The sequence below is a fragment of the Euprymna scolopes genome, chromosome 29 (genome assembly GCF_053919585.1).
Source record: "Euprymna scolopes isolate OS-2025 chromosome 29, ASM5391958v1, whole genome shotgun sequence".
Lineage (NCBI taxonomy): Eukaryota > Metazoa > Mollusca > Cephalopoda > Sepiida > Sepiolidae > Euprymna > Euprymna scolopes.
Window position 1 is genome coordinate 43306333 of NC_136510.1, and position 12065 is coordinate 43318397.

Below are 12065 nucleotides of genomic sequence, written 5' to 3' on the forward strand. Positions count from 1 at the left end.
TATGTATATAAGGTATATTTATATGTATATAATGTATATATGTATATAATGTATATATGTATATAATGTATATGTATATAATGTATATTTATATGTATATAATGTATATATATGTATATTATGTGTATATATATATGTATATTATGTGTATATATATATGTATATTATGTGTATATATATATGTATATAATGTGTATATATATAATGTATATAACGTATACATATATGTATATAATGCGTATACATATGCATATAATCTATATAATACGTATGTATATAATGTATATATGTGTATATATGTATATAATGTATATATATATGTATATGATGTCTATACATATGTATATAATTTATATAATATATATGTGAATATAATGTATATATGTGTATATAATGTATATATGTGTATATAATGTATATATGTGTATATAATGTATTTAAGTGTATATAATGTATGTATGTGTATATAATGTATATATGTGTATATAATGTATATATGTGTATATAATGTATATATATATATGTATATAATGTATATATATATGTATATAATGTATATATAGGTATATAATGTATATATAGGTATATAATGTATATATAGGTATATAATGTATATATAGGTATATAATGTATATATATGTATATAATGTATATATATGTATATAATGTATATATATGTATATAATGTATATATATGTATATAATATATATATATGTATATAATTTATAAATATGTATATAATATATATATGTATATAATATATATATATGTATATAATATATATATGTATATAATATATATATGTATATAATATATATATATGTACATAATATATATATGTATATAATATATAAATATGTATATAATATACGTATGTGTATAATATATATATTTGTATATACTATTTACATGTATATAATATATATATGTATATAATATTTGCATGTATATAATATTTACATATATATAATATATATATGTATATAATGTATGTGTAATATATATATATGTATATGTGTATAATATATATGTATATGTGTATAATATATATGTATATGTGTATAATATATATGTATATGTGTATAATATATATGTATATGTGTATAATATATATGTATATGTGTATAATATATATGTATAAGTGTAATATATATATGTATAAGTGTAATATATATATGTATATGTGTATAATATATATGTATACGTATATAATATATATTTGTATATGTATATAATGTATATATATACGTATATAATTTATATATATTCGTATATAAGGTATACATATTTGTATATAATGTATATATATGTGTATATAATGTGTATATAATGTATATTATATATATATATACATGGGTATATAATGTATATATATATGTATATAATGTATATGTATATATGCATGTATATATATGTATATAAAGTATATGTATATATGTATATTATGTATATGCATATAATGTATATATATATTTATATAATGTATATATATATATTTGTATAATGTATTTATATATTTATATAATGTGTATATATATGTATATAATGTATATATATATTTATATAATGTGTATATATATGTATATAATGTATATATATATTTATATAATGTGTATATATATGTATATAATGTATATATATATTTATATAATGTGTATATATATGTATATAATGTATATATATATATATATATTTATATAATGTATATATAGGTGTGTATATATATATGTATATTATGTATATATATATATTTATATAATGTATGTATATGATGTATATATATATATTTATATAATGTATGTATATGATGTATATATATATTTATATAATGTATGTATATGATGTATATATATATATTTATATAATGTATGTATATGATGTATATATATATATTTATATAATGTATTTATATGATGTATATATATATATATTTATATAATGTATTTATATGATGTATATATATATATTTATATAATGTACATATATGTGTATATATATATATGTATATAATGTATATGTATATAATGTATATAATGTATATATATGTATATAATGTATATATATATGTATATAATGTATATACATATATATAATGTATGTATATAATGTATATATATATGTATATAATGTATATATATATGTATATAATGTATATATATATGTATATAATGTATATATATATGTATATAATGTATATATATATGTATATAATGTATATATATATATGTATATAATGTATGTATATATGTATATAATGTATATGTATATATGTATATAATGTATATATATATGTATATAATGTATATATATATGTATATAATGTATATATATATGTATATAATGTATATATATGTATATAATGTATATATATATATGTATATATGTATATTATGTGTATATATATGTATATTATGTGTATATATATATGTATATATGTATATTATGTGTATATATATGTATATAATGTATATATATGTATATTTTGTGTATATTTATATGTATATAATGTATATTTATATGTATATAATGTATATATATATGTATATAATGTATATATATATGTATAAAATGTATATATATGTATATAAAATGTATGTATATGTATATAATGTATATTTAATGTATATAATGTATATATAATGTACATATGTATATAATGTATATATAATGTATTTATGTATATAGTGTATAATGTATATATATGTATATAATGTGTATATAATGTATATATAATGTATATAGGTGTATATAATGTATATAGGTGTATATAATGTATACATGTGTATACAATGTATATATGTGTATACAATGTATATATGTGTATATAATGTATATATGTGTATATAATGTATATATGTGTATATAATGTATATATGTGTATATATGTGTATATAATTTGTATATATATGTACATAATGTGTGTATATGTGTATATATATGTGCATATATGTATATGTGTATATATATGTATATAATGTGTATATGTATATGTATATAATGTATATTTATATGTATATAATGTATATTTATATGTATATAATGTATATTTATATGTATATAAGGTATATTTGTATGTATATAATCTATATATATATATGTATATAATGTATATATATGTATATAATGTATATATGCATATAATGTATATGTATAGGTATATAGTGTATATATATGTATATAATGTATATATATGTATATAATGTATATATATATGTATGTATATAATGTATATATATATGTATATAATGTATATATATATATGTATATAATGTATATATATATATATGTATATAATGTATATATATATATGTATATAATGTATATATATATATGTATATAATGTATATATATATATGTATATAATGTATATATATATATGTATTTAATGTATATATATATGTATTTAATGTATATATATATATGTATTTAATGTATATATATATATATGTATATAATGTATATATATATATATGTATATAATGTATATATATATATATGTATATAATGTATATATATATATATATATATATGTATATAATGTATATATATATGTATATAATGTATATATATGTATATAATGTATATATATGTATATAATGTATATATATATGTATATAATGTATATATATATGTATATAATGTATATATATGTATATAATGTATATATATGTATATAATGTATATATATGTATATAATGTATGTATATATATATGTATATAATGTATATATATATATGTATATAATGTATTTATATATGTATATAATGTATGTATATATGTATATGATGCATATATATATGTATATAATGCATATACATATGTATATAATGTATATAATGTATTTATATATGTATATAATGTATGTATATATGTATATGATGTATATACATATGTATATAATTTATATAATATGTGTATATGATGTATATATGTGTATATAATGTATATATGTGTATATAATGCATATATGTGTATATAATGTATATATAGCTATATAATGTATATATATATGTATATATATATAATGTATATACATGTATATATATATGTATATAATGTATATGTATATAATGTATATATTATGTATGTATATAATGTATATATATGTATATAATGTACATGTATATAATGTATATAAATATGTATATAATGTATATATATAATGTAAATGTATATATGTGTATATATATGTATATAATGTACATGTATGTAATGTGTATATACACATTTATATAATGTCCTTTATATAATGTGTATATACGCATTTATATAATGTCCTTTATATAATGTGTATATACACATTTATATAATGTCCTTTATATAATGTGTATATACACATGTATATAATGTACATGTATATAATGTGTATATACACATGTATATAATGTGTATATGTACATGTATATAATATGTGTATATATATATATATATATATATATATATATTTATATACACATATCGATAGCAAATGAATTATCGATAATCTTTCTCAGGAAACTTCATGAAAAAGAAGCACACATTTTGCTTAATGACCATAAACCTAGCTTTGATTTCAACCACAAACCAGACTTATAAACCCTACAAGACCATAAACAGGTAAAATTAGTAAAAAGAAGCTTCGAAAGAATAAACTTTCAAATTAAAAATGCCTACAACTTAAATCAATGAATCAACACTAATGACACTATAAAATGGTTCAATAGCATCCTGAATAAAAGGAAATCTGCTATCCTCCATTACTTTAAAAATCCAGTACCTGTAATGCTTTAAACTCCCCCTGTTTCCTATGCCTAAACGAAAAATTCTTTATTAATTTTAAAGATAAAAATAAATTATTGAACATTAGAAGTTAAATGTCAATTATTTGTAAACACTACAAATACCATCTCCTCAGCAACTTCACACCCTACAAAAGTTCATCTACTATAAATCCCTCAATCTACTAATTGCTCACTTTAACATTATCACCCTACCCATTTTAGCTTATTACTACAAAAAATTATAACCATCAACCTACCTATCACAAATTGCTCCTACCTCCCTCATCTTTTTTATCGCCCTATATCTATTCATATTGTATTATAACTAGGAGTAGGACAAAAGCATATTATCTTCATTGCTTTGACTCTCGAGTGTGTATCCGTTGATATCATATGCTTTTATATAGATTGATGTGGTTGTCGGTCAATTAACTGTGTCGGATATATGCTGGAGAGTTAAAACAATAAGAATATTTTATTGTCACAGCCTTAATTATAACCAAACGCGCCTATTTCTAATCAGTTGTATTGCTATTTAATTGTCACTAAACTCCACACCATTTTATAGTGTCATTTTTAACCTTTTTAGTCTTTTTAGATATCCCTCCTTTTTTCTTTAGTCTTTAATTGTATAAATTTTAGTCCATTAATTAAACAACCCCCTTAACATCAAATACTCACCCAATAACTTAATAAAAAAAAAAAATTACCCTAATATTTCCCCTTTTTTCTGTTTTTATTATTAATCCTCTATTTTCCTAACTATTTCTAACTTTTACCCAAATCACACAATTGCTGCAAACCCAATATAGATAATAGGACGTATATTAAATGTAATTAACTGGATATATGTTAACTATTTGTCATATAAATGCTTTCTCACTTAACATATCTAGCGCGAATATATAGGATAGATGTTAAAATGCAATCAACTAGACGTATGTTAACATTGCATCCAAAAAAAAAGCATCCCTGACAACACTGCATTACATGTAACCCCCCCCCTCACCCCAAGCATAGCAACCTCTGCATTCTGACATGTTTAATTCATTTCAAATACGTAACCGCCACACTTGTCACTCTTCAATTCAACTTAATTTTATCTTCTTTCCTTCTTCTCTTTGATTTCTCTCTATATTTCTCTTATTTTGTTGATATCAATTAGTAACCCTAAAAATCATATTTTCTTCCCTTTGTCATTTTAACTTTTGACGTCTGACAAAGCAGACAGTAAATTTTCTGTCTGGAAACAATTGTAATGGATTAAGTCAATACTAAAAATAAAAAACATATTTAGCTCTACTAACGTATTGAGCACTTTTATCCTGTTTTTTTATCATTTCTACCTCTGAATATATATATATATGTTGAATTAAAAAGTCGGTCAATTTAGCTCTTATGCGTAGATCATCGTATAACGATTTGATCACTGTCTGTCTGACGTAATGAACATTTAAATTAAAATGTTTAAAATTCAACGCTATTTCACATGATTAATGGTAGCCGAATGGATACGGCCTCCGCTAATCGAGCCAGAGATGTCTTGTGTCGCGGGGTTCGAATCGTTCGACTGGTAGTAATCGTGACACCCTGCACTGAAGAATCCCGAAAGGATGAAACACTAGTGTCTGTAGGTATTTAATTATTATAGTAAAAACATAATTATATATATATATATATATATATTCAGAGGTAGAAATGACAACCAAAAAACAAGAATTCTAAAAAATAATTAATTTTTAAGATTTAAATAAAATAAAATTCCAATATTCTGCAATATGAAGTTTTAAACATAGATTTTTGAGTAAGGTTTTCTAATTTTTAAAAAATATTTTCCAATAATATAAAAATGACTATTGACAATTATAAAATAGCAAATTTAATTACAACTTTAAATTATTTTAATTATTAAAAGATGCTTATTTCTGTAGGGAGGGTTCAACTTGATTTTAGCATCTACTTACAGAGGTCTTTAATTAATAAAATTTACATAAATAATAGCAAAAAAAAAACGCTGCTTCCCTGATTCAATTAAAGCGACTAGTGGCACCCAAAAAAGTATGCACAATTATAAAGATAGGCATAAAATGATGACGTTGCTGAGAGTGCATAAAATGTTGATTTTACACAACAATTTGGATATTCCTATTATTGTAAGGGGGCGCGTATCCCAAGTGATACATTTTTCTCTGTCTTTCGTGTGCCAACGTGTTTCAAAATGTCTGCCACAAAGCAACGCGCTGCTAAAATACAAAGCAAAATGTCAAAAAAATTCTCCCCAACTCCTCCAAGCGACTTGTTTTATGGAGCCCGGCACACTTCATTTGCATGCGTGTAGTGCGACTTTGCGAGATCTTCCCAGATTGTGTGTGTTAAAACCTCACGGATGCCATCTTGGATCTCTTTTCGTTCCAACCTGCAGGAAAGACAGACATGATGGCATTTGAAAGGTTGGCTGTCCCTATTTCCTCTGATCTCATGATGACAGATGGCAGGGAGGTGGCGATCGCTACCGTCAAATTCTTCTTTGAAGGAGAACGATGCAGGTCTTGTCTTCATGTGCACTCTCATCTGCAGTCTGAGGAACACCACATCTCCTGGGAGGCTACTGACATCTGAATCACTGCTTGATGGAGCTGGTGCGAACCAGAGCGATAGCCCACTGGCCTCAGATCCAGAGTCGCTCCCGTCATCCAGTGGCGGTTGCAATTGTATCGCCGTCCGCAGGACAGACTGCTGACTTATCACTTGACAACTCCACCCCACTTATACCTGTCAGTTCACCATCTTCCCAAAGGCTTCACCAAGACAGGATCGCCTTTGACGTATGAATCCCGCTCTTCCTCATTGGCATCTGCTCTGTCGGGGTAGATTCTCTTTTCCCAGACCTGGTAATACAGAATAATTGCAAAAAGTTCTCTCCCCTTCACTATGTTAAAAATCGGTTTCTAAATAATAACCTTATTATTTTGTTCGTATTCTGCATAAGTACTATTTATTTTTGTAAATTGTTGTATTTGTTGTTTGCCATTGTTTTATTTGTAATTTGTTATTTTTGCATTTTCTGTTTAAATTATTAGTAAAAGCAATAAAATGCAACACTTGCCGGTACAAATTCACAGTTCAACCTGAATAAAAAACAAAAATACAGGAAAAATCTTTGATGTACGTACCCATCAGGGAACGAAAATGTTGTATTCCAAAAATCATATAAACTGATCAAGTAATTTTTATCTCTTCTCTAAAAGGCACTTTGTCGGTGTGTGACAGTTTGTTCCCTATGGACTCTGAAATGGCTGAACTGATTTTTTTTTTTTTAATTTCACACAAACATATTTTGTGTCACGGAGTGCTCTTAGATAGGTTTTGTATCAGAATGTGTCTAATAAGTATTCAAAATTGATAATCAAAAAAAAAATCTGATTAAGACCAAAGTTAACATGCTTATACAGCCTAACCTTACAAGTGTATTTGAGAAGTTTTATCGCCACACAAGCAGAACGGGCCAACATATAAAATCAATAGTAGGTTCTTTGATAAGACAGGGGTGCACTTGAAATGAATGTTTCTGTTTAGAATACAATTGAATCATGATATCTGAATTTTGGATTTTAAAATTTAATTCAACCCCTTATATAAAAATAATTTTATAAAATCAACATGAAGTTCTCTACAGTGTAATGTAGATTACAAGCTCCCTTCTGGTGCACTGTGATAAGTTCTCGACTGGAGCAGGCAATCACGTAATTTGATTGAACAAGGCCGATAGCCATTAGTCGCGTGCTCTTATATAATGAATGAATGCGTGAATGTAGGATTGACATGAAATTCTTAAAGATAAACTAAAATGACCGATAAATGGGCTGAAATGACTTAAATAAATAAAAAGTAAATGACTTAAAATGACTTTAATGAACTTAAGGATGAATTGAATGACCTTAAGAATGACTTGAATGCTTAAAAAATAAGTGGAATTCTTCAAAAACAACTTGAATGATCTGGAGAATGGCTTGAATGGCTTTGAGACTGACTGGTTGTAAAGTGGGTGATCATTTTACATTAAATTAATACAGAAAAGTGATCCCCCACTTTATATCACAATAAGTACAGCATGTAGTAAGAACAAATACTACACTTTGATCTTAGCCAAAAGGCCAAGAAAAGCTTAAAAAGCTAAGAACAGCATCTATTAACAACAGACCTTTGATCTTAACAAAAAAAGCCAAGCACAAAAGTGTTATGGACAGACCGACCGAACGACCGACGGAGTGACTTATAGAGTCGCTTGCACTCGACTAAAAATGGGTTATTTCATCGATTTTGATGGCAATAAAGTATTGGAAGTGTGAAATATTTGTTGATCCTCATTCAATCTTGGGTGGCGTTGGGTGCCCTACTAGTTTTTAACTAAAAAAAAAATAAAATTTTATGAGTAAGTAAAAGACTGTCTTGTGTCACCATCTTGAAAACCAAGGGCAAATAACTCCACAATAACTTGCGAGATCAGCCTTGTAATGCTAACATTAATCTCTGAATTGCTTAAAAATGATTTTCTTTATATATGTGAAAAAAATACAACTTGATCAATTTATCTAATTTTTGGAATATGACATTTTTTGTTTCTTGATGGGTACATACATAGATTTTTTTTCTCGAGGTTTGTACTGACTTGAAAAGTCCTTGAGTTTTGATTTTTGCCTTAAAAAAGGCCTTATTTCTATTTCCTTGAAAAATCCTTGGAAATAAAGAAAATGTCTTGACAATTTCTTGAATTTCAAGATTCTGCTTGTGTGGTGATAAAACTTCTCAAATATGTCCAGTAAAAATTTGTGTTGAAATATTATAAATAAAATCTAAATAAATACTAATAAATTATTTAAGTATCAATAAAAATACCATTAAAATAGTTTTTAAATGTTGAAAATAAAATTGAAATACATTTTTCTGAAATTCTGTAGTATTTTGTATACAAGAGTTAGGTCCCTTTATCACAAAACTACTTTGGGTAGTTTTATAAAGATTGAAATCTGTCAATTTTTGTTCTCATTTATAATTTAATTTTATAATTAGCTTTTTAAGGAGGGGGAGGAGTAGTGGCGGCCGCTATAAATAAGATTACCCCCCCCCCTCTTAAAAAATACTTTGCTTGCTTAGACTGGACTTTCTAATGGCTTATCACGCCCCCCACTCCAAATTGTAATAATTTAAAACTAGGCCAACCGAGACAAAAAAAATGGACAAGATGGCAGCCATCTTAGTTGAAAGTTAAAAGCCGTAAAGCGAGGTAATATTTGAGATGAAGTAAAAAGCTTTTAAAACTACTTAAAAACACTAAAAAAAAATGATGCAAGTAGGTTGCAAAGTAACTTTTATTGACTATTGTAACATTTATTTGTTGTATATTTGATTTATCACTTTTTCAAATCACTGTGGATTGTAAAACAAACCCTAAATTTTGTTTTGAAAACTTGAATTTTGTCTGGAGAAGGCCTTGAAAATAGACATTGAAAATTCGTACAAACCCTTTTTCTGTATTTTTTTATTTTATTTAGGTTTAAATATGAACTTGCACCTCTTAATATATTAATGAATGCCGGGACCTAACCGCTTCTTTATCCTCGAGAGTTGTGGAACTCTTTAGTAATAAAGTCTTTTATCTAAATCAAGATATCAGCAAGAACGGTGTGAGAGGCGACCTATATCCTTAAGTGGGGAGAAATAAAGTGTCCTGTCAAATTCTAGTGACCATGTGTTGTGTTTTCTTATAGTGCTACTAACAAGATTTAGCAGAGCATAGTTTTGTGACAAAAAAATTTTCTAGTGAATATAAGCTATAAATTATTCACTTTTAGAGCATATGTAAAAAAAAAAACTATTTTCAGCAAGGAAAGCGTATTCAAATCAGACATTTTTGGTGCTTTTTACTTCATTACCCTTGAATTTTTTTAGGGACCATTTTGCTTGCTCATACAATGTGTGGAAAAAAAATGTTGCTATGAAAAAAAAAACAAAAAAAAACAGTAAGAGCAAAAAAGAAAACCGACAGAAACAAAACATTTTTTTTTTTTTTAATCATGTTCACCCCTTATAAAGCATATCGCCACTTGGACATAAGGGACTATTATTTGTGGCCACTTAATAAATATCTTGTTAATCTTTCCTAGGAAAGATTAACAAGATATTTGTTTGTTAAACTTCTACATATACATAGTAAAGCCAGGGAAGCAGGCAGCAGGAAGGGAATTCCAAAGTCTAGCTGTTTGAGGGAAGAAACTGTTAGAATAGAAAGCTTTCTGGCATTTAGAGACATCAACAGTGAAGGGGTGAGGTCTTATTGCTAAGCGGGTTTGTCGGGATATGTACGTCGAGGGGGGTACAAGTAAAATAAGTTCATCAGAACACATTCCATTAAAATATTTGTAAAACAGGCACAGTGATGCAACATTGCGGCGATGGGACAGGGGCTGGAGCTTAGTTGATAAAGTGGGACCAATAAGATTGACAACTCTTTTTTGGACTTTATCTAACAATACTCCAGGCATGGGCGAATGGTGGCCTTGTAAAGGTACAGGATACTCCCAAGCATGAGTAGTCTTCTAGCTTCATAGAGGGAACCCACCTTCTTTGCAGCAGCCTTTGCAATGTCCTATATGTATTTGGTCTAGTTCATATTGCTTGCAAATGTCAGAGAGATCACGAACTGCAAAACAGAATCGTTCAAGTCGGTGCTGGATACCTGGCTGAAGTCTGTACCAGACGAACCTCAGATCCCCGGTTATACCGCTATGAGACGCAGTGAATCCAATAGCTTCACTATTAATTATTTAGTATTTATTTATAATTAATTATTCGCCTTCACCCTTGAGGCTTGCTTTCACAAATATTCGTGGGCTTAGAGGTAATCTAGATGATGTAGAGTCTTACCTTTTAGTAAATTCCCCGGATATCTTAGCATTAAGTGAAACAAACTTACACTCTTCAATCCCCTCTAACTACTTAAACATGACACGATACCTCCCACTTTGCTGTAAGGACTTGGATAGATATATGCACAGGCTTGGAGTCTATGTCAGTAGGACCCTTCTTTTAACTAGAGAGAAAAATCTTGAATTGGATGAGCAGGCTTTTATGTGCTTTCGACTAACATTTGATCACTGCGTTAATTACTTATATTTTCTCTACTGTTTTTCCTTAAGTCAGGATTGTACCCTAATCGATCATGTCTGATGCAGCACTCTCCTTAGATAGTAACACCCAAATACATGTGTAAAGTAATTGAAGTAATTTTTTGTTTCACATTTCAT

At 25.9% G+C, this 12065-nt stretch overlaps 1 protein-coding gene and 1 pseudogene across 1 annotated transcript in view; one reads left to right on the top strand and one right to left on the bottom strand.

The window, feature by feature from the left end:
* LOC145252620 (uncharacterized) overlaps positions 1-12065 on the top strand; it is an 82264-nt gene that overhangs the window by 30149 nt on the left and 40050 nt on the right. The gene's annotated exons all lie outside the window — the stretch shown is intronic.
* LOC145252970 (U2 spliceosomal RNA) lies at positions 8802-8927 on the bottom strand (annotated as a pseudogene).